The sequence below is a fragment of the Schistocerca nitens genome, chromosome 4 (genome assembly GCF_023898315.1).
Source record: "Schistocerca nitens isolate TAMUIC-IGC-003100 chromosome 4, iqSchNite1.1, whole genome shotgun sequence".
NCBI lineage: Eukaryota > Metazoa > Arthropoda > Insecta > Orthoptera > Acrididae > Schistocerca > Schistocerca nitens.
The window spans coordinates 532480101-532505669 of NC_064617.1; the positions used below are offsets into that span (position 1 = coordinate 532480101).

Genomic DNA, 25569 nt, shown 5'->3' on the forward strand with positions numbered 1-25569 from the left:
CAGCTCGGTGAAATAGTGTCTTGCTTCAAATTCTGTTTTGTGGCTGGTATTATGAAACTTCTAGGCGTCTGTGACACGTTAAATGTGGGGATAATTATATTTGAGGGAGGGGGTTGCTTGGAAACTGTGATTCCTCATCCAGAACTGAACCCCGAATCGGCGACTGGCAAGAAATGCGTGTTGTGTGTGCTGTCTGTACAGTTTGGCACCTGGACGGCGAAAGTGATGTTACGAGGGTCTTCCCTTCATACACAAACTCGAAATGTGGCAACAGAATTAAGGAACTAGCAGTGATAATAGATGAAAAATTCGTTGTCAATGTTATTGGCAAAGAAATTGAGCTGCCTGAGTATTAGAGAGAGAGAGAGAGACGGCAACTCATAGCGCTTTTTCAGTCTCGTTGTCTTTCTAAGTGTAATCGCTAAGTAGCACCCAAAACTATTTTTCTTGTTTCAAGCCGGGTAGCGCAGTTGTTAGCGGACTGTACTCGCATTCGGGAGGACAACGTTCAAACCTGCGTCCGGCCGTCCTGATTTAGGCTTTCCGTGATTTTTTTTTTTAAATCGCTTCAGGCAAGTGCCCGGGTGGTTCCTTTGCAAGGACACGGCCGCTTCCTTCCCTAATCCGAGCTTGCGCTCCGTCTCTAATGACCAGGACTTTAAACACTGATCTCCTCCTCCTTTCTCGTATCATAGGTCTCACTTTTGAAAACAATTTTAATTAAAAAACGATTAAATTAGTACCGATCTGATTAGAATGTGATGTGTATGGTCCAACGTTGTGACAGGTACTTTTGGTGGGCTGTCGTCACTTTGCTCTGTCCTCTGCAGCGGAAAAGTCTCTCTCTCTTACAAAAAATCACTTAAAAAATCTAAAATTCACTTCTCTATATTACCCCTAAGCATGTGAAAAATCTCTTCTTAAAAACTTTCCCGCGCGGGAGACTGCTTCAAACTTATCACGTCACACCTGGAAACAACTCAATGAAACGTTTTTTGTTGTTGATTGCCTAGGCACTGATCTCCAATTCATTATAACTAGAAAAAAATAGTTTTGTGGCTGCATATTTTTGCGACTGCAATAACGGGGGGAAACGATGTCGACGCACACTTGACAAGGCTCAGCTTGTACTTAACCAAAAAGCCAACAGTGCGATGAGCTGGTGATCGAGAAAGAACTGAAATTGCCTGGTTGCTGGGCGTTGTCACTCGCCACGCTGATACGTCAAACACGTGATCGAAGAATAACCGGCTGCACGATTTTTTATTTTGGTTCCTCTAGCGACGTGCGACGGTAAAGTAGCCCACGTATTGGGAAATGCAGACACGTGCCTGCGACCAGACAATAAAACTAATTGCGTCATTTTTTTGAGGCAATAATAATAGCTTTATTGGTGCCGCTCCGAATAGGTAGAAAACACAACCGGATTTTCAGCATAGGGCGAAATTGCTTCCCAGCGGACACGCTGTTTATCGATACAAAGTTATTCCATGACTCCCATATGCGGCGTCATTACACGGCCGTATATCTTGGAGCGCGGGGTGCTCCTTCCGACGTTCCATATGCATACAATGAGGGCGATGCATAATCTCGGAGGTCAGCCGGTGTCCACCGGCGCAGCCTCGCCTCCGTCCGCGGTGACGGCCTAGCATTGTGGCGCTGCTGCCCTGCTCGCTTTTTTACCTATTTATTTATTTATTTACTTACTTACATGGCCGCCCTCGTCGCGAGGGTCACTCGATAACACCGGCGGATTGTCTTTTACGCAGTGGCCGGCCGGCGGCCTCGCCAGTGGCTGTCTTCTTTGTGTCTAAGCGTCGGGGGCGCGGCGTTAATTCTTACTTCCTCCATAAAAGCAGTTGACCTCCCGCCTCCGAACTTGAGTGGTCCGCGGGAAGCGCAGACGCGGCCGCGCCGAGCTCGGCCGGAATTTCGTCACCGTCATCGTAGACGGTTGCGGCGGTCGCGTTGTGAGCGAACTGGCGTCCCTGTCTATTAATAGGCGGTGGTGAGTCAGTGGCGTGGTGAGCCGAGTCCAGTGCGTCTCGCCGCGTCGCGTCCCCACGACTGCACGCGTCGAGCCGCTGTTCGGTCAACAGCGCATTTCGCGCTGACGGCCTATCTGGAGGGATGAAAGTAGTGGGTGCTTTGTTCGACGAGGCCACACACATCCGTACTGACAAGTAAGCGTGTTAACATTTTGCACACGCGTGCACTAGTCGCCTTCGCCCGCGCACAGTTCAAGCATATCGATGTTTGAATGGATTTCCGCGTGGTGGGTGCTTGGATAGGGTCCGCGAGTGTATAACCCGTTTTGTGGGACAACCAGGGCGAACTGGTACATTTTTTTCCTTGAACTTCATCCGTAGGCCGGTTTTGGAAACTTCATATTACCATTATCAATGCTGTTCGATGCGGCAGGAGGCTCCATACCACTTATAAGAGCCAGTACGTCACAGTCGTATCACGATTGGATCATGACGATGACATTTAGAAATTTGTAGCAAGTTCCTGTGGGACTAAACTGCTGAGGTCATCGGTCACTAGGCTTACACACTACTTAAACTAACTTACGCTAAGGACAACACACACACTCATGCCCGAGGGAGGACTCGAACCTCCGACAGGGGGAGCCGCGCGAACCGTGGCTAGGCGCCCCAGACCGCGCAGCGTAATATAGAGCGGTGCCCTTCATATGTGGTATGAACCATACAGTGTTGATGGTGGAAATATGTTTCCGGAACCAGTCTCCCGAAGAATATTTGTACCTGTCCAGTGGATCTTCGTATCGAGTAAAATATCGCAAGGGCTACTGACGCTGAAAGAGATCTAATTTGGGCCCTCCCACAACCCACGCCCTGCCGATAACGTCCCAATTTTTGTTTATATACAAAACACGCAACAACATTCAGTTCACGTTCGATTTGTTGCAACACTAACACGATCCATTTTCTATTGGTCCGTGACCCAACGATGAAAAGCGTAACAAACTAAGCAAGAGACACAAAATACGGTACGGATATGGTCGACTTACATATGATCGAATAAAATTCTGGAGGAAATAGTGACTTACATGTAGCTACGAAAACAAACGCAGGCTCGCTCTCGCATGCGCAGATTTATAGAAACGCTTAAGGGTACATGATCCAAAGACTCGAGCCTCTCCGTTGAGCAAGTGGCTCAATAATAATTTTACAAGTTTACAAATCCAATGGTCCGTACTTCAGTCGGCGCTCAGCCCAAGAATTTTTTTCCGTCGCTTATCACTTACTTCACTTCTTGGAAGGATTAGTTAATGTGGGAAACGTCAGACTGCACCGTGATTCGCAGTCAAAGTTATACTCTAGGTCTCCCTCTAACTGGCTGGGTAAGCCAGTTCGGGGGAGAGCAGAGGGACGTCACTATCGGGTTGATGACATCTCTCTGTACCTTTTGACTTAATACATCTACCTCCACGTAAACACTCCGCAAGTCACCATATTGTATATGGCGGAGGTACGTGTACCATTATTAGCCATTTCCTTTTCTATTCCACTCGCAGACGGTGCGAGGGAAAAACGACCATCTATATGCTTCCTTACGAACGCCAGTTTCTCTTATCTTGTTTTCGCGGTCCTTACGCGAAATATACGTTCGTGGTAATAGAACTGTCCTGCAGTCAGCTGCAAATGGCTGTTTTTCATATTTTATCAATAGTATTTAGCGAAAAGAGTGTTCTCTTGCCCGCATGTGCTCGATGTCTAGCAACTAACACATCATAATCGCAGTACGTAAAGCACACGACAAGTTGATCGGCAGAGAAACACGTGTTTCCCTCACTTCCATCAGATCGACTTTGCTTACACAGAATGACGAAATAAATTTATGCGCTGTACTGCTTACTTTCTACCGCTTCGAAACGGTGCGGGCATCGTCGGAGAGCCCAGTAGGGAGTGCCAAAAGTCGTCTGGTGGAACAGAGACGGGACTTACGTAGCAGAAGAGAGAAGGCGCGAAGAAACAGCCCCTTTGTGTCGTAAACGCCTCGTGGTTTCAAGATCGCTGGAGTGGATCCAGTTGGCCGGGAAGATAAGAGGAGCAGATGGGAGAGCTAGGCATTTCCGCTTTGAGGCAGAGCGAGATAGCGCATTATCGGGAAGACGCTGCGCTGGCGAACACCCCTGCTCGTTGAGTCTCATTACGGCATGCCCAGTTAATGAAGGAGTGGAGCCCCAGGCAGCCGCGGCCGCCGTGTCCCACTGCGGCCGGCTGTCCCTCCGGCCAGCGACAGCGACGGCATCCCCGCGTGCAGATCCCCAGCGCCCTGTGGCTCCCTCACAGCGCCAGCTGCCCCGCTGCCCCGCTGCCCCTCGAGCCACAATGGGCTCCCTTTCCCACCGACTCGTTAATGACGCTCGTATCAGCCGACTCTGAATAGCGGCAGCTGGAGGGATTGCGTCGCTCCCGCGTTACCGACGAGGGCGACGTGAAAATTGCTCGTCCTGCGGCGGAGAAGACTCTGACAATTTTGTTATTTTTGTGTTGGGACATGTTGCGCAATCTCGTTAATCAAATGCTAAACTGTTCTGCTGAATAGCTTCGTTAGTAGGACTTTTTGAAGTTCACATCGATAAGCTGTTATATCGTGCAGGCATAACTTCTTTAAGAAAATTTATGGTTCAGCCACATTAAAATTATTATTGATGAAAATGCGCACAGTCTGCAAATACAGGTACCAATACGAATACAAAGCCGAGTAACATTACTCTAGTTCAAGTTTTATTCATCATCATTTTCGTGAGCCTTTGCCTCACTTCAACGCGGGGTCGGCCTTGTTACAATGGATTTGGTGGTGTTAACATCAGAGGTTGGCCGGATGCCCTTCCTGTCGCCCCCCCCCCCCCCGTACCCCCCGGGGACAGAATTGGTGTACCCCTGCTGTCTGCGAGTGGTGTAACTGAGGCGGGACCTAGGCACCAGCTCGGTATTCACCTAGTGGGATGTGGAAAACCGCCTAAAAACCACATCCGGGCTGGGCGGCACACCGGCCCTCGTCGGTGCGCCGGGCGGATTCGATTCGAGGCCAGCGCGCCTACCAGAGTCCAAGAAGCAGCGCATTAGCGCTCTCGGCTAACCTGGCGGGTCTAGTCCAAGTTTTATTATTGACACTTTTCATTTTCTGCAAATTTTTGGATATCTTTCACCGTGTTCATTGCACAGTGCACACACCAGTCTTCATTCGACTAGTGGAATCCATGTGTTGCATATCGTATTACCATGTGTCGGAGTTTGTAGTTTGCCTGTCTCCACTCTTCTGCCATTATGGCGTCGGTTGAGCAGAAGTCGTTCCAAATAGAGTTGTGTTTTCTCAGACTATTTGGCGCGTGTTTTCGTAGACCTTGGTGTTGGGCGGAAGCTTCTCTTCTATGGAGAAGGTTTCTTTCATTCCTAATTTGAAAATATGTTCACATTAAAAATGACACTTTTCAGAATAGCAGGATTTCATCTTCAGACACATGTAATCACAAGAATCACAATAAGTCGGCACATTCGTATTCTTGTAACTATATACGTCCGAAGACATAAACTTGCTCTTTCGATACGCATCAGTTTTAATGTGAGCAGGTTAAAGTGGTTAACAATTTAAATATAGCTCAGCCAAAATATCCTCGTACATTCTAGAAATTACAACCGCGACTTTGCTTCCATCTAGGTATGGATAAAGTAAGTTCCTTTGCTGTGCACCACCAACGGAAATTCATCCAAATCAGATATATGTTTGCAAGCAGACTTACTTTTTCAACTGTTCACGAAACGGGGAGAGACTTGTGAAACTTGTTCGTGCTTCTCTTGATACTGACACACGTGAAAGACATCTCCAAACATCAACCATGGACGAAACATCGAGGAAGTACGCAGTATAATATCTGGCGTTTAGTGATTAAAATTATATGAAACGGCCGATTTCCTAGCCATATCGTAAGTGGGAGTGCAATACATATTGTGAAGAACAAACACGAGAAATGGAACGCTGACCAAATGCAAACACCGTACACTTAATGCTGGTGGCCCTGCACTGAAAAATTATGAAGCCGCATTCATCAGCCGGAAGGATTATGCGCCGTGTTTTCTTGGATGTAACTCATTTATCTTTTTGATTAGCTCACAGAAGATAAATCAACAGGCAGTAAATGCATTGCAAGTCATTCTGATCAATGTCTCCGACTACAAAGAAAGTTTTGTAGGGTCTAAGGAATTTGCAGTTCGAGTTGATAGAAAACGCATCCTATTCGGTAGAAAAATGTCCGGTGATTGTTTTGAGTCTAATGAAGAGGTTGCGACCGCCAGGAGATGGTTATACTGCAGGCCTTCCAAAACCGTCAAGAACAGAATCTACTTACTGGATAGAAATTGAAAAAAAAATGCATTTACCTAAAGGGGATTAATTTCAATATTGTCTCGTCCGCTTTCTTAGCGTATCGAGCTTCATATGAAGAACGGACAGTGCACGTGGTCCCGTGCCCGCTCTTTACGGGACGCACGCTGTGATCCGTTGTGTCCATTTACGCTATGACCAGGTTTCACGTCAGGCTAAGGTCCTACCGGCGAAAGTATGTGCTCAGTTGCAAAGAGTTTTGAAATAACATTCCGTACGTCATCCCGTTAGCGCAGTGCGTCATCGAATGCCGCAACTGTCCTACCCCATGGATCGGTGAATGTTCATCGAGTTACTCATTGTCGACGGCGCCACGTTATTCGAGGAAAATCACATTCCTATCCCAGTCCAGAATGTAGGCTCTTCCAGCTTGTCTACTAAGGAGACTATTCTTACACGGCAATATAAACGCAGCGTATAAAAGCCACTAGTTCACCGTTTCCGATACTTCTGGCATGCGGGAAAACTCACGTGTCATATCCATACAATGCTCCCTGTTCGCTGCTTGAAGAGTTGGCAGTACCGTGAAAAATGTTAATCGCCAAAGATTGTTTTAGAAAGGCAATCTGCATATTTTCGCTTTCAGGAAGTTCTTTCCAATTCCTGGCATTTTCTGTGACACGTGCCGTTTTTGTGAACACCTGTGTCCCTCTGCGTGTTGTTACGTTTGACGTTTCGACAGATAAATGGTATGAATTATGGAACATACATTAAACAGTAGTTTCATCATCTGACACTCTGACCTGATCCCATAATAAAAGCACAAAGGCCTGCCGTGTGTGATGATCACAAAAGTCATCCAAAATTTCTACTTCGCAGCGTCGTGCGCCACCAAAAATATTCAGTACCGCCTATATAGATGAACTATTACAACAGTACTGTGAGGCGATGAAGGCAGTGTCGGCAATCATTACGCAAGAGTATGCAAATTCCTTGGCAGTATATGCCAGACTCGACCAAAACACAGTGGTGAAGTTAGATTTCGAGAATTAGTCTTTAACATATGAGAGTATGCTAGTCTTTAGCATATTAGAATATTAAGCACCCCGTCCGTTTTGAGGCAAATGTGTAGTGCACGCTAATCTACATGACAAGACATTTTTCGAAATTTATTCCGATTCAGTTACGATGTGTTGGTTACCCAATGAAATCTCACTCATTAGATTATTATTACCGATATGGGAAGTTAATAGAGTTAATAGCTTACTGCTTAACTAACCGTAGTAGAAAATGATGGCGAGTACGCAGAGCATATCTTCATATTTTTGTTTGCGACGTATTTATCTTGAAAGAAAATGAAAAAAAAGGACGAATACCCTTGTTTCCGATCACGATTTTCGGGAGGCTTCCGTTTGTTGCAAGACAAATACAGAAAGCAGTTATTCCTTCCCAAATGGGAACTTCTTTGTCTCACTTCTGGTTCGCTTGAGTTTAGCTGGTTCGCTGAGTTTAGCTGACAACAACCGAGGGTCTGCTCTCAGATAGCCCGGCTTGCACTTTGCCGCAAAGTAGAGTTTGTCATCATACGCTAGCACAAAATATGTTCGTTAATGCTCTACACACAGCGACATAAGAAAGACCCACATCTGGAGTTCTGTAGCTATTTGATAAGAGGGATTTTTAACAACAAAAAGCTAACCTTACGAATGAGTGTCTCTAAGCAAAGAAGATATTTTGGAAGAGGATCATCAGATGACTGGCAGCAAACATTGCATACATACACCTTAGGCTCAACGCACACGAGCGGGTTAACTTCCGCGCGTCCTCGCAGCGAGATCATGACGTCAGAAATCGTTTCAGTGCACACATGGCGCTATTGCAGTGATAATCGCGTAGCATTAGCCGATTCGAATCGAATCGGTATACATGTACGCAGAAGGAAGCAGGTAGTACTTGCTTATTTCGTTAATGGCTACATTAAGAAACGGAGGTTGGGTGGTTGGTTGGTTTGGGGAAGGAGACCAGACAGCGAGGTCATCGGTCTCATCGGATTAGGGAAGGAAGTCGGCCGTGCCCTTTGAAAGGAACCATCCCGGCATTTGCCTGGAGCGATTTAGGGAAATCACGGAAAACCTAAATCAGGATGGCCGGACGCGGGATTGAACCGTCGTCCTCCCGAATGCGAGTCCAGTGTCTAACCACTGCGCCACCTCGCTCGGTAAGAAACGGAGGTTTTGGGTTAGTTCACAGCTCTGAAAGTGAGGTTCGTGACACTGTTGAGGAGTTTAAGAGAAGGTCGAAGTAATTTCTGTATTTTAAAGTGAACGTACAGTCGTTTTCAAATTTTAAATAGTCACATTCGAGCAAAAACGCCACCTGTTGAACTTAAACACAAAACAGTTTAAGAGTAATGTTTACCTGTATCATTACTCTCCTGATTCGGTTTCGCAGCAAAACTCTCACAAAACTTTACACACACTTGAAACCACGCGGCTCTTAATCCTATAACGATTGTCTTTGCGACATGTGTCCCATATTTCAGGGTATTATTTTCACCCCTTCAATTAACAAATATACGTTCAAAATGGCTGCATCAATGGCAGGCTGACGTTAGCTGTTGCTGTGGTTGCGGACCCGTGTGCACTGCCTCATTCACCGACAACGACCGCTGCTTCGCGGCGATATGCGAGATCGCTGCGATGCAGCAAGAGGTTTGTTCGAGATAAAGTTGCAACCGTTGCAACCACGACTTAGGCGTTCTCCCAGTTCCCGTGGTTTGTGACTGGGTGAAAGCTGTTCGACTTGCGGCCAATGAACAGTTGCAAGCCGTTCCGGCTGGTCAAAGGAAATTCTCTCGACTGGCTCCAAAGCCTTTAACAAGCCTGCTCCAAAGAAATCAGCGAGCGCATGTGTAGAGCTTTTTGTGTTCAGTCTCGTAGCATTCTCGTTGAAGATAATAAGTTCTAGGTTCCTGCTAGTTTTTTAAGGAAACTGTATATTTCAAACTTTTGAAAAATGAATACATCCTAGTGTAATTTCATTCTCTTGAGGCATTTTTCCGTAGAAATGTGCTGCATATATGAAGCCGGGAGTATCAAAAGCAAAAGGATCTTGCTGTCCTTTAACGTCACTTTCAAAATGAATAATTTTTTTCTCTTCCATACAAGGATCCGATTACAAGAGCCGATAATAGGGATTTTGGGGGGGAGGGGGGAAGCGAGAAAGGCACTTCTATACTTATTGCCATGAATAACACACGCACATTAAGTTGGCTCACTTCAGAGGGGACGTTGCATAGAAATAAGCACGCTATGCTGTTACACATATATTCGCGAAATTAAGCTGCATATCAGATTCTTAATCAGTAGACTCATTGAGGCCACTCCCTACCAACTAACCCAACGATAATTTTCCTTCAAATTAGATTATTTCCGGCATTTGCAATATTTGGCCATTTATTATCTTGTTTATCAGCATTGGTACTAATTATCTGCAATTTGTGTTACCAAAATCAGTGAGACAAATTGATCAATTTTTCATCATATTTGTATAATTCAAGATATGTAAAAGAAAACAGGATGGAACGTGGTGTCAGGAATAATTAAGAACGTTTTCAGTTAACATTTTGTATCACTAGTTCCCCTAAAGTGGCGACCACAAGTGGGAAGCAGGAACGTTTGAATGAATTTTATTCATCAGAATCGATGTTTTTGGAAAGCCTGCAACTGTTATTCATTCTTATAAACGGTAATGAAACATTGCACCACTTACATATTTTTTCATGCTTCGGCAGACGCACATTGAGAATTTCTCATACGCATGATCAAATATTTACGTTAGTATTTTTGTGTTGTGCAGCCTGTCCTGCACTGTAGCCGTCTTCTCTGTTATGCAGAAAACGAGACACATGCGCCGGCCGGAGCGGCCGAGCGGTTCTAGGCGCTACAGTCTGGAACCGCGCGACCGCTACGGTCGCAGGTTCGAATCCTGCCTCAGGCATGGATGTGTGTGATGTCCTTAGGTTAGTTACGTGTAAGTAGTTCCAAGTTCTAGGGGACTGATGACCTCAGCAGTTAAGTCTCAATAGTGCTCAGAGTCAATTTTAAGACACATGCAAACATCATTCCAACTGTTTGTGTTCGAGTTTTTTTTTTCTGCATAATGTAGTAGGCACTGTACAGTACCTTAACCTCAGAAAGACGACACGATACAGTGAAAGAGTGGCACAAAACACATATAAACAGCACATAAAATACTTTCATAAATATTTTCACTTGACAGGCAGAATAAATTCTTGAAACGCTTAGTGCTACGCATGAAAAAAAAAAACGTACCAGGAGCATTGTTTCATTATTTATGTCCGAAACATTTGAGCAACGCAAAGAGAGCAGATGTATCAACTAGCGCTACGGGCGGTCAGCAAACGAAACACGCGAAATAAGCGTTTTAGTAAACCCAAAGGGTTCTGACGGTCGAAACTATCACAAAGCTGCGCTTGCGCAGTAGATACAGTTTGAAAACGGTTGCACTCGTTTGTAATAGCTTTACTCGAACGAACCTAACGGCTGGGGAGCACAGTTCTCTCGGGGCGAGTTCGCAGGGTCACATCTGTAGTGTGCACGGCTCCATTGTTCGACAAGCACTGCTTGAAACTGGCGAGAAAATGACGCTGCGAGGTTGCGATAGTAAATCGCTGGTGTGCACCGAGCCTTAGACGCCTACACCGTGCCCGCCTCTTAGGGGCATAACCAGTACAAATTCCTTCTAACGAAAGTTGGTTCGCATAAGGTGATCTATCAACCCTAATTCCCCATACGTTTGATGCAAAGACGTTTTGTAACACTCTGTATATTGGCTTTTAACCAGTGATTAATTGACCTAGGACCAAAACAGTTTGATGTTTGCTTTTAAGGATTCGACTGGGAGCGAGACTGAGTGGCAGCCACGTGTGAAGCGTGCAGTGCGTTTGCTGGCGGACTAGGGGTGCAGTTATAATAAAGGGGAAGACGATCCCCGGCCACGGGCCGCATATGTCGAGAGCGCCAGTGCGGTGTGTGGGTTCCGCTACTGCTGTTGACGACAGCTGGCGGCCATCGGGCGCTGCTCCCCTCGGGCCCTCGCTTCGTCGCCTTTCCGGTCAGTTGGGCCGGCCGCGGCCGGGCAGGCAGCTGTGGGGACGGCCAACCCGCATGGCCCGCATGGTGCCGCGGGTCGCTGCTCGGCCACCAGACGCGCACCGCCGCTTTCCGCAGCCGCCCGCACACCGGAAGCACGCGCTGCCCCTCATGCTGGTGCTTCCTCGCTCCGGCTTCCGGTCGCCCCGAGGAGCTCTGCGCTCGCGGCTAATCCGCGTCGCCCAGTCAACCTCAACTCGTCAGCTTCCAGTACAGCCCCTTTTATAAGAGCAACTTTCTCCTCGCAGAATGATTTAGCGTTGCTGCCTCCGGATCACGGGTCCAGAGTTCAATTCCCAGCCGGGTTGGGGATTTTGTCTGCCCGGGGGCTGGGTGCATGTGTTGTCGTCATCATTCGTGTCAGTGGCTAGATTGTACTGTGTAAAAATGGAGACTTTGCACGGGCGCTGATGACCGCGCAGTTGAGCGCCCCACAAACCAAACATCATCATCAAGATATCTACATTATGTGAAAAGTGGCAACTGACCCTAAATAATGAAAAGTGTGAGGTCACCCACATGAAATGAAATGAGCGTTTGGCGTAATTGGCCGGGGCAGGTCCGGCCGCCTTGGTGCATGTCTTTAATAAGACGCCACATTGGGCGACCTGCGCACCGGATGGGGATGAAATGATGATGAAGACAACACAACGCCCAGTCCCTGAGCGGAGAAAATCCCCGACCCAGCCGGGAATCGAACCCGGGCCCGTAGGACGGCAATCCGTCACGCTGACCACTCTGCTATGAATACCAGAAAGGATTCGTTAAATTCCGGTTACACGACAAATCACGCAATTCTAAGGGCTGTCATTTCAACTAAATACCTAGGAATTGCACTTACGAACAAGTTAAATTGGAATGATAGCCTTTCATTGCCAGAACGCTTAAAAGATGCAGCAGGTCTAGTATAGAGACCATTTAGTATAATTTGATTAAACACCTATGGCTGAGTTGCAGGCAGGATCCCCTGTTTAGTTCGATGTTGACGTGCTATTCCAATATAGTTGGAGAGCCTCTGCAAGGCCGTTTAGGTGGAATAGCAAGAGGGTTGAGGCACGAATGGGAACCTGGATTGAGGAGAGAAGCGCTACCAGGCAGGATTGATGGAGGACATCCAAAAAGTTCCAAGGAGAGCAGCTCGTTTGGTATTACTTCGAATTTGGAGAGAAGTGTCACGGACATGATACGCGAGCTGATGTCACAATCTTTAAAACAAAGGCGTTGTTCGTTGAGGCGAGATCATAATCATGTACACGTGATGACTGGGTGTTGTGTGATGTCCTTAGGTTAGTTAGGTTTAAGTAGTTCTAAGTTCTAGGGGACTGACGACCATAGATGTTAAGTCCCATAGTGCTCAGAGCCATTTGAACCATAATCATGTACATGTAAATATCGACTACTAGCGGCGAGTAAGTCTACTCCATACGAGCATACGGTGTATCAAACCAACTGAGTGACTCGGCTGAAGAGTTTCTAATAAACAGAACGCAGCATGAAATTCTCAGTGGAGAGAAGTCTTTCGACGTAAAAGTGACTTTGGGCGTATCCCAAGGGATACAGGTCTGTTACATTTCACAATATATGTAAATGACATAGTAGACAATATCGGAAGTTCCATGAGGCTTTCAGTGGATGATGTATATCCAGAAATCGCAGCGCAAGAAAATTGTAGCGAAATGGATCAAGATCTCTAGGGAGCAGCAATTGACCCTCAACATAAATATAACGTATTGCGTATACATCGACAGAAAAAATCCATTATTGTATTGTTACACGATTGCAGGACTATCACCGGAAGCAGTTACTTCTGTAAAATTTGATAGATCTGCACCTCGTGGCCAAAATTTGAACTATTTTTTCCAATGTAAATCGGTTCCGCTTTAACGCAGTATCACCGCTTGCGATAATTACAGCCTACATTGGACCTTCGTGGGTAGCTGCACTTTAATTATAACCATCTGGTACTTCCTTCGGGTGGGATGAATTCGGCTGTCATCTGGTTTTTGTCTGTTGCATAAATTTTATGACAAGATAGTTCAGTTTGACCGGACAGCACAGTTTACCACGCAAAATTTAGCTAACCCAGATAACGTCTTCTCAGTCCACAATAGGAGCAATGCTATGACGCTTACACAGTTAAGGCCTACTCTAATTCGTGCGGCTCGGCCCCCGGCGGTGCAGTGTTTGCATCGCAGACGGGACCGAATCACTGGCGGTGCCGCCCGCACAGAATGGCCAATTAACATACTAATCCAACACATTCCATTGTGGCCGTGATTTATCGCGCTGCCCCCTCCCTCGGCCCCCACCGCCACCGCCACAGCCGTCCCATTCCCGGCGGTGTTACTTATATACCTGTCCGCCGCGCACACCGTGCCTGACAAGTTGTGCTCCAGCCGATTACGTTACGCCCACCGGCCCACTCGAGCTGCAATTGCCGACTCAGCCAGAAGCCTCCAACGTCTCCGCGAGTGACTTCGTGTCGCCCTATGATAGCCGGCAATTTGCCTGAGTTCGTGAGGTAATGAAATCGTAAAACTTGTATATATCAACAGGAACAATAATATAAAATCAGTTAACTACACGGTGACTGGAAGACCAAGAACGAAGAGCTAGGATTAAAAAGGGTATAAGACAGGAATGTAGTCTTTCGCCCCTATTGTTCAGTCTGTACATCGAAGAAGCAATGACGGAAATAAAGATGTAAAAGGAACCGATTCAGAAAACTGTTAAAATGAGGAGAAAACTGTGGCACGCGTTTGTCGTTTTCCAAACGCGAAGATGACTCATTTGCACAAATGTTGTACGCACCCTAGCCTCAACGGCAAGTTGCGGAGTTCGGGTAGGAGGATTAGTGGAACCTTCCTCCACCTTTTAGGAATCGAAGAGTTCGCGCCCGTCCAAACCGTTGATCTTACCGCACCAAGTACCTGTAAATCCCAGGCCCTCTTTTGCCATTTCTCCGACGCGAAAATGTGAAGGCGCTGGGCAATTGCATGTGAAGAGCTGACGCCGGTTGCTTAAGAATCGGTACATCGCTATCCAGCAACAGTCCGGCAACGCCTTCTCGAGTGCTGCCCGCGGATGACTGGACGCTTCGGGGTTGACGAATTCTGATCTTCTATCGTGTATGTGTGTAACATTCGGTTGTTTGATCACGTCATTCCTTGCTATACTCAGGCTAGACGCGACCAGACAGGTGCCAGATTTTCATACGTTCTGTTTTCTTCATCGATTTCTTCGTCGCCAGTATCTTTAGTGCCTTTCTACGCTTGTCATCATCCCATAACTGCAGTACCAAATCGGATACGTCTAGCGTCTTAACAGTACCATAGCGTAAAACCAAATCCTTCTCCATCTTCTTCTCCGTTTGGGCCATACGATTGTGGAACAAACTTGCATCTCATCCAAAACCACTTTGCGTTCAAGAGGAGATGAAAGGTCTATTTATTGCCATCGGCGTAGCTCCCCTGTCGGCACATGCCATCTGGGAACCAGTATCTCTGATACACTGTCAAGTATCCGTGCTCTCCTACTCGTTTCCATTTGTTTCCTTCCATCTCATCTGCTATCCTTCCTCTGAGCAGTCATCTTTTTCTTCACAGCGATTTCATCTGTACTGCTGCCACACATTTCTTTTAGATGTCTTTACTCACATTCGACGAGAGCCTAATGGAGAAATTCCTTCAACACAATGTTAATAAGGCCATGTTTCTTAAATTATATATATATATTCATACAAACCAGTTAGGATCACATAAAACTCCAACTTGTCTTCTTTCTTAGTTGTTTCATATTTTCCTAGTACTCCATCTTCTCCATGTTGTCTTTTCCTTTCTTCTGTCGACGTCGTTACTGATTTCTTATTTCTTCTGCCTTCAAAGCCTTCTAAATTCAGTATTTTTTTTTACTTAAAGAAGGTTTTTGTTATTTTCGATTCTTTGTTTTTCTTTCTAGTTATTTCCTAATTTGTACTCCATACTATCGTTGACTTGTTTCGTTAGCTGTTCTCATTCATTTACTAGAGGTGTCCAACGAAGAGTAACAGTCGCTTTGCCATCACTTCTGATATTTTCTTTATATTTTGGTAGATCTCATTTTCCAATCATCTGTAGTTTGTATTGCACTTATTATTTCTCCAGCAACCCGTCCGTTATGTATGTATATTATGTTCATATGTTATTATTATTATACAGGTGTAGGCCACTAGAGAACACACGAACGTCTACTTGAAGTGAGATTTTCTCAGGCGCTGCAGTTCATTCAGCTCCTAACAATCCGTTTTCTTCCTTTCATCCTACCAAGTTGATCCTGTCTCGTATTTCTTGACCTCTTGGCTCACTTCGTACTTTGTGCTTGAATGTTTGTCTTGGTGTATCTTACTGTGACATCACTATCCTCCAGGTCTTTCCTGACTTCGATGATCCACTTCATGTTTTTAATGCATTCTATGTACACTACGATCTGTTTAGTTTGTCGGGTGTCAGGCATTCTCTTGATATGGGCGTGACATTTCAATCGGCTTCATGTCATGCACTCCACCGCGTGTTCCAGAAAGAATGCTGAGGTTCTGGACAATCCGTTCTGAAAACTGGGGCCACGCGTTGACCTTGACATGAGTAAAAGAGCTGCTCACTGGCGTGCCGCCATTTTGACTCGCGTACCAGTACGATGCTGACGGTGCAACAGAAGGCACAGTGCCGGCCGATGTGGCTGAGCGGTTCTAGGCGCTACAGTGTGGAACCGCGCGACCGCTACGGTCGCAGGTTCGAATCCTGCCTCGGGCTGGATGTGTGTGATGTCCTTAGGTTAGTTAGGTTTAAGTAGTTCTAAGTTCTAGGGCACTGATGACCTCAGAAGTTAAGTCCCATAGTGCTCAGAGCCATTTGAACCGTTTTTGAGAAGGCACAGTGCGTCGTTTGGTATCCTGTGTTTTAATCAATAGTGTACAGCGATGCTTTCGGGGGACATATCTAGGAGAAAATACACCACGAAAACATTCCGCAGGTCATAACGCCTTCTTCTCCGGCCTGGACCCTTTGGATGATTGTTGCAGGGTGTTCGCTCTTCGTCCGACCGAACATAAAACTCGATTCATATGAAAAGGCCACCTGTCGCCATTAAATGGACGTCCAGTTGGCGTACAAATTCCAGCTTTCGTTCCCGACGAGCAACAGTCAGCATGGGCGCACGAACAAGGGTCTGCTGCGGTGACCCATACGCAGCAATGTTCGCTGAGCGGTCGTCGAGGAGACAATGATGGTAGACCCTTGGTTCATCTGGGTAGTCAGTTGCACGTCTATTCGTCCTTACACATCTCCGCAGCCGTCGTTCACCCGCGTCATCTATGGCCCGCGGTGCACTACAGTTGGCTCGGATTCGGTTTTGGATAGCGCCATTTTGTCGTACACGGTATACGTTAACCACAGCAGCACACGAAGTTTCCAGTCTGAGCCGTTTCGGAAAGACTTCCATCATTGGTCCGAAAGCCAATTATCATGCTCTTAGAACTTCAGAGAACTCGCTCCGGTTCCGCATTACGACGACTACGACACAATTGCCCCCCCCCCTTCCCGCCCCCCGCCCGACACGCTTTATTTACCCTCCACTGCTAGTGCTGTCACCGGCCATCTTTGATGGTTATTGGACGTAGTCGTCGATTATAGGCGGTGGTCGCATTAATGTGACTGTACCGTAAATATTGCTGATAACTGTACCGATTGTAATGTTGATTGACTGAAGATATTTCGTTAGGAGTAAGGTGGGTCCCGAAAACCCTAATCTTGTCAAGTGAAATAAATGCACAAATTAATAAATCAGATGTGTGTGAGTGGGGGGTATATGCATACGTCGCCTAGGAACTGTGGAATCCAGTCGGCCGCACCATAGGGGTGCCCGCCGGGCAAGCCGAGATAGGGTGGAGCTGAGGTGCTGCAGGTGGGTCGCGTCGCTTGCCACCCACCCTGTGGCTGCTATCAGCTGCGGCTGGCGGCGGGGAGAGCCCGGTCAGGAATGGACCGACAAAGTTAAGCAGCCCCCCCCCCCCAGCAGGCGGCAGCCGCCTGAGAAACTGTAGATTACAGAGCGCCGAGCGCCCGACACGCCGGTCGCATTCCGAAACGTGCCCCCCCCCCTCTCCTCCCCCCACTCACCTTGCCGCTCCCTCCTACCACGAACCTGTCCCGACGGCATTCCCCGGGCGCCCCGGGCCCGGGTTCGGCGCCCGCGACCTCCGCGGCTGCCACCTGGGAAAGTATTCGGCTGCCACCGCCGCCCCGTGTGTACCTGCACCGTCGACGGAGCCCGCTCGGCCAAATTTCTGCCGACCCCACCGAAGCGGAGTGATTCGGCTGTTCCGTCGCACGGGTAGCCGCAACAGGAGCAATCCGCATGTTAGCACAGAATTGTTCTGGTGCTCAGACTGCGTCACGCTCGAGTAGAAAGTTCTAATTGCGAAGGTGCCCTTGTCCGCCTGCGTGGCTAAGTGGCAGCGGCACCGTGGCTCAGCGTGTTTGGTCAGGAGACTGGTCACCCTTTGCAATTACAAAAAAGTAAAAAATGAAGAAAAGAACGCGAGAAGTTTTCATCGATGGAACCTGAGAGATGTCACGCGACATATGCATGGAGATGCTGACCGAAAAACGACGAATTCCAATGTCTGCAAGGCCGGCAACACAGACGAGAGCGATCTCCTGTCTCTCCGAACAGCACCCAAGTGACGCTATTGATAAGGATGATACGATGGTCGGTCGGTCCCGATTGGCCCGCCTGTTGCCAGAACGGCGGAGATAGCTTTTTTCCGTTTGGAAGGTATCGCTAGTATCAGAGTTATACGAGCGCAAGGCGCCGAGCAGAAGATGGAAGACTCGAGTGTTCTTCCCGAGCCGGCCACTTGAAGGAGTGTCGTATCAGTATTGTGTAAGACATCATTTTTTATCAGTTCTGTGTATAAAATACTATGGAATATACTTCACTTCGGGAAATTAATCTGTTCTGATGGCTTGGCGGCTCAATGGTAAAATGCCGAACGACGGATCAAAACGTCTCAGGTTCTATCGTGGGTCAGTCGTATGGTTTGTATCTGCCACTCGCCACTACTTTCCCATCTGGAGTTAGCAATAAAAAAGCGTTTTTGCACATGGAACACATGCAGTCAGTCATGTGAGAGAAAAGTCTTGCAGAAGTTTTTATACTGAATCCAAGCTTAACGTGTTTTTGAAAAGAATTTGTTTTGTGACCGTTATGTTTGAGGCAGTTCAAGGCAAGAAAGGAAATGAGGAAGATTAGGGATCAAAAATCCTATCTATAAGAAGGTCGGTAGATATGCACTCAAATTTCGAATGGGACAAGGATGAATCGTCTCCTTATCAAAGGACTCACCCCAGCATACGCCATAGGTTTAGAAAAACTACGGAAAACCAATTTGCGCTTGACCGGACAGAGGTTTGAAAGCGAGTCGACTGTTTCAATGAAGTGTGGTGTCTGTAGACAATTAAAAGAATGGTTGTCTATGTTGTACATCTTACAAATGAAATTTACAAGGCATCTTAAGGACGTCAGACAAGAGTAAGGTTTTAGTAGTTCTGGCCCTGTTTTGTCAGATTCTCTTCCTTGAATTATCGTCGTGACTTAATGTATGTAATTGAGCTTAAATGTTTCTCTAAGGAAAAATTACATCAGACGCATGCCACTGAGCGCATGTTTAAAATGTTAAATATGAACTACTGAAAATGAACCTGCATCCAGCAATGCGATTCTGAGTCTTAAGCAGCTACTGTGGCTGTGGAGATTATTCAATCCTGGAAGACGAACACTAGCAGTAAAATAATTTTCGGCCTTGCAGAAAGCACCATCTCATTTGGTCAGTATAATCTGTACCAAAGACAGGCCACGTTCCAGGCGATAAAACATACTTAGCAGATCCCGAAAGCCAGATAGGACGTGAACAGATTGTGCTATTTGCCTTGCACTTTTTCGCGCGAGGGCCGTAAGTGAGAGATATGTTTCTTTTTTTTTTTTTTTAGCTCGACATTAGGTTGGACTAAAGATTGACAGCTGTACAAAAGCTAGATACTGCTTTTTCGGTTGTTCTAAAATATTTGTTAGTCGGATACTCTTTCACTGCGCAAAGGTCATAAAACATCAAAGCTCAGCGCCTGACCAGGCTGCTTACCTGCATAATACATTCGAGAAGACCCGTCCACAGCATTTTACTTTCACTGGGGGTGGGGTGAGGACTGATTAACAGCGACGACAGAGGCAATGTGGAGGCGCCCACTTGCCGGATATTAGTCGAGCGGGCGCAGTGTATTTACAAGGGCACTTTGCTGTGATTACCGGAGGACCCGTAAAAAAAAAAAAAATGTCCCGGGCGTCAGCGGTGGCAATGCGGAGCAGGCATTCCGCGGCAGTTATTGACCTCGTGTCCTTGGGTGTATTCAATCAGCTGAGCGGCAGGTAGGCAGGCGAGCGGCTGTCCGCGTGGGTGGCCGCGCGAGACATCTAGCGGCCGGCGGCCGCTCTCACGCCTAGCAGTTCCGCGCATGCGCTGTCACTCGCGCGCACACGGGTTTTCCTATTGCATCGACGCTCTGCCGGACTACCTTATTCCTTTCTATCGCCGCTTTCACCTTGACTATACCCAAGTGACTTAAAAAAAACACTTGCTTGTCCAGTCACTGCGTAAGCTACACGATAATGACACGATCCATCTTTATTTTTTTCGTATTAGCTAAAGCTAGTTTATATAATTTTTCTGTGCTTTGCCTTTTTTTTTTTTTGGTCATCAGTCTACTGACAGGTTTGATGCGGCCCGCCACGAATTCCTTTCCTGTGCTAACCTCTTCATCTCAGAGTAGCACTTGCAACCTACGTCCTCAGTTATTTGCTTGACGTATTCCAATCTCTGTCTTCCTCTACAGTTTTTGCCCTCTATAGCTCCCTCTAGTACCATGGAAGTCATTCCCTCATGTCTTAGCAGATGTCCTATCATCCTGTCCCTTCTCCATATCAGTGTTTTCCACATATTCCTTTCCTCTCCGATTCTGCATAGAACCTCCTCATTCCTTACCTTATCAGTCCACCTAATTTTCAACATTCGTCTATAGCACCACATCTCAAATGCTTCGATTCTCTTCTGTTCCGGTTTTCCCACAGTCCATGTTTCACTACCATACAATGCTGTACTCCAGACGTACATCCTCAGAAATTTTTTCTTCAAATTAAGGCCGGTATTTGATATTAGTAGACTTCTCTTGGCCAGAAATGCCTTTTTTGCCATAGCGAGTCTGCTTTTGATGTCCTCCTTGCTCCGTCCGTCATTGGTTATTTTACTGCCTAGGTAGCAGAATTCCTTAACTTCATTGACTTCGTGACCATCAATCCTGATGTTAAGTTTCTCGCTGTTCTCATTTCTACTATTTCTCATTACCTTCGTATTTCTCCGATTTACTCTCAAACCATACTGTGTACTCATTAGACTGTTCATTCCGTTCAGCAGATCATTTAATTCTTCTTCACTTTCACTCAGGATAGCAATGTCATCAGCGAATCGTATCATTGATATCCTTTCACCTTGTATTTTAATTCCACTCCTGAACCTTTCTTTTATTTCCGTCATTGCTTCCTCGATGTACAGATTGAAGAGTAGGGGCGAAAGGCTACAGCCTTGTCTTACACCCTTCTTAATACGAGCACTTCGTTCTTGATCGTCCACTCTTATTATTCCCTCTTGGTTGTTGTACGTATTGTATATGACCCGTCTCTCCCTATGGCTTACCACTACTTTTTTCAGAATCTCGAACAGCTTGCACCATTTTATATTGTCGAACGCTTTTTGCCTTACAAAACGTATTTGTCATTTGTTACATTACCAGTTGAGGGAATCCGAAGGCAAAAAACTGACAAAAAATTTCAGAGTTATTTATGCACCAACAGAATTTTACTCAGTTAAAGCTGTGTGCGTGTGCACTGCTTATCGTCGTCGTCATCATCATCGTCGTCATCATCATCAACTTCTTCTTCTTCTACACTTCAGGCGTTAGGCATTCTGCCTGTTGTCATACTCATCTTTCATTCGATCTTCCTTGACATCTCTCGTTTAGTTTGTATCTTACGTTTTCGGGAGGTAATTTTTGGCTACTTATCCTGTTCATGTATTCATTTCATTTCCTAATGCTCTTGCACGTACGAGATAATTAGCTCCTTAATGCTCCATCAAAGAATAACACAGTCTGCAGCCAAAACATACCCCTACCATTTAGTCCAAGAATAGAACATCTTAGGGACACGACAACCGTCCCGATAACGGCGATATACTTTATATACGTGGTCTGCAAGAAGACTTTCGGCGGTGTGTCGGATCGCAATACATCTACATCTACATTTATACTCCGCAAGCCACCCAACGGTGTGTGGCGGAGGCTGAATGCTCTGCAGATGCAGGATCTGGATCCCGCAAGGCTGTCCCGACGGTGTGGCTGACGAAACGCGAGCGCGTCACACTGGCCGTGTTCGCGCGCGGCAGATGCCGCCCGTCAGCTGTTACCCGGCGCCGGCGCCGGCCGTGACGTCAGGGAACAATTGCACGTAGGGTGAACGTCCTGGCGGCGTCAATGGGGCGTCGTCGTTGCAGCCGCCGCTGGCCGCTGTTTGCCGCTACCCACCGCCGAGTTATCTGCCTCCCACGCAAGGTTATCTTCGCCGCCGCCGTGGAATTTCGCCAGCCACGGCAGATGCGAGAGTGCGCCTGCCCTCCGTTCTCGGTTCGAACTTCGCGGTAGGGAGGGGGAAAACTGACCGGTTAAAGCAGAGACCGGTATTTTAGTTCCGAATAACCGGTATTTTTCAGCTTTTGTTTGGTCTCTGTTAAAATTCGTGCGTTTTATTTTTTACTAACAACCGAGTAACAAAACCGAAATATCAATTAGCCACGACGACAGTGCTAAAGTTTTGGTTTTTAATAAATATTGCCGGCCGCGGTGGTCTAGCGGTTCTAGGCGCGCAGTCCGGAACCGCGCGACTGCTACGGTCGCAGGTTCGAATCCTGCCTCGGGCATGGATGTGTGTGATGTCCTTAGGTTAGTTAGGTTTAAGTAGTTCTAAGTTCTAGGGGACTGATGACCACAGCAGTTGAGTCCCATAGTGCTCAGAGCCATTTGAACCATTTGAACCAATAAATATTATTTTCAAAAAACGGTTAATTTTTATTCGTATAATTTCCATTGCTTTGTAATATTGTGTTACTACAGAAATTGTGGAACGTGATCAGTGCTGTTTTACTAACAATGCTGACAGAAACGAGCAACAAACACATGGTATAGCATTGCTGAGACAATGTACCTACTACCGCGTGGCGTTAGGTGGTACGTGCGTACATGCAGTGTGCGAGACTTGCCCCATATGATATTACAGAATGACACCATCCCTAGTCTGGAAGTATTTTACGAAGTGCAGCATCACTGAAGTAAATTGCTGCATTTCCTTTAAAAGATTAAGAACAAGAGGAGCCTCAACAAACTTTCGACTAAGGAGGAAACTTATAATTCAACAAGTCATTAATAATTTACAATAAAAACTGAAATTAGTTGATCCGTTGCCTGTGTCTACGTAATATGCCTGCTTGTACCCCTTCAAAACGGAAATGTTAATATTCCTAATACCCAAATAGTGGTACGATCCTCGATTGCAGATTTTCAAAAAATTAGAATCAGTGGGAGGTAGCGAACGGTCGACGGACTAAGTTTCCTTTTTATTTTTCCATTTAACTTAGTATTTTAATTCTATGTGTCTTGAAACTGAAGGAGTCAAAATTTTTCAATATTTATCGATTTCTACGTTTATTCAAGGTAATAATAGGAATAAGAAACCGATAATCGGTTACTTCAGAAACTGACTGTTTCGAAGGGTTTTTAACACCCAGGCTAAGCTAGCGCTGAAAAAGGCGATATAATGAAAAGCCGGTCCTTTGAGCGATAACGCCATCTGTACGTCGCGGCAGCAGGCCGAGAAAGTGAGATACTATGACGTCATTTTCGTTGACCGTACTCAAGCTCTACTCCTGGCAAGGGATTGCATCTTCACGTATGCGGCATTCATACCGTTGTAAATCGTGATTTTTGATGATCACAAGGATAAACCGTCCTCGACATCCAAAACCACCAGATATCAATATCATCGAGTCATTTCGGTCGGCGTGAAAGAAAGGTAATAGAACGCCCATTACATTCTTCAAGCGAGTTGCGATATAGGCCTAGTCGCAGCAAAATTGAGACAGTGACAGTGATCCTGAAAAGCATTTATGTCTTTATTCCAATTAGGCAACATCATACAACGGTCCTATACAACAGATAATAATAATAATAATAGTAATAGTAATTTCGTGCGGCTCGTTGGCTGGGTGTAAATTTTTCAGTTGAACGCAACTTCTGCCACTTTGGTGTCCCAAATCTACTCCAGTTATCTAAGCAGATAGGGCATGCAACTGTACGTGTAACCCGAACCACGAATCGTTCCTGCCCACGCCTTACATCTTGGGGAGGTGAAGGCTACATTAACCATAGCAATACCGACTCATTTTCCATAAAGCCCATTACCAAGGATGGGGGGGGGGAGGACTTTACGCTCACCCTAAAATTCGTTAACTGTTGTCGACTTACAACATACTTTTTAAAAGAGGTACTTATGTGTAAGTACGGTTCAGAACCCGATAATATAATTTAGAAGACCATTAGCAATATCTACGCATTTTCAGTAACTTGTACTACTAAGCTGGGAGTGCTTTATGGTCACCACAATAAAAATTTAAAAATGAAAATTGGGTAATTCTTGCCTTCTACTTACAGCACAGTTTTTAAAGAGACACTGATGTGCAAGTAAGGTCCTGAATCTGAAAATACTGAATATCGATTTATTTATGGAAAGTGACATCAGTATTGAGACTTAAATTTTTTGGGTTAAGTTTAACTGAAAGTTTAAAGCATTTATAGATTCTGATATAAGTGTTCAGTAAGAAACACACACGTTTTTTCAAAATTTTAAAATATTAAATAACTGACTAAATTACAATGTTTTCAAAAGGTGGACATAAACTACCCCCCCTCCCCCCATGTTATTGTGAAGGTTAAAAGGCAGACTGAAAATTCCCGTGGTCGGACCGAGATTCGACACCGTAATCTTTCGGTTTCCATGCGTGCATTTTTGCAGCCGTTACTGGAATTATTTTCTTGTCAGTTTGTAGGTACGCTCCATGTTGCTTTGGATCAGAATGTCAAAGTTATTGACAGATAGTTGTTTACAGGAGAGATACCATAGTAAAGACCAAGTAGGAGATTCAGCTTGCGGCCGATAGCGTAAGAGTCGTGATTTGTTTGCATTGATATTGTGACATATTTATTTTACCCGACGGAAGTCCTAGACCAACTGTGAATGTGCACAGAAAAGACGTACGTGATAGGTCTAGTATGGCCTCCTAAGCAAGCCCAAAAATGTACGCTAAAGAGCAGCAAGTGTATGTATATACGGGGGTCGTTCCGTAAGTGTCGTCATTGTTTTTCGCCACGGAAACTTTCTTGCCAAAAAGAAATACACCAAGACATTATGAACGACACACTTTGCACTATTTTTCTACATAGTTGCCACGGACATTGAGGCATTTGTCGTAGCGTTCAATCAGTTTGAAGAAACCGCTCTGGTAAAACCCAGTGCCCTGCGACGCAAGAAACTGTCGCACAACCTGCTGCAATGGTTTTTTCATTCGTAGATTGGAGGGATGCCCACTTCGACCTTCAGCCCCCATACTCTGCCTTCCTTCTCTGAACATGCAACACCAGCAACCAACCATTTGACGAAACATGATCTCTTCACCATACACGGCCTGTAGGTTTTACTGGACGACGGACTATCTAGCCATGTCCATTCACATCAGATAGCAGCACGAACTTCCATTGGCGACCACCTTGTCAGTGCACGTGGGTCTGCCATCGTGATGTGTACCCGAGTAACCTCGGGCACGTCAGTCTGCCGCTACATTCTCTTCTTCGGA

General features: G+C 46.1%; 1 protein-coding gene across 1 annotated transcript in view; it reads left to right on the top strand.

Moving 5' to 3' along the window:
• The window catches only part of LOC126253199 (G1/S-specific cyclin-D2), a 60097-nt gene that overhangs the window by 19176 nt on the left and 15352 nt on the right, over positions 1–25569 (top strand). The gene's annotated exons all lie outside the window — the stretch shown is intronic.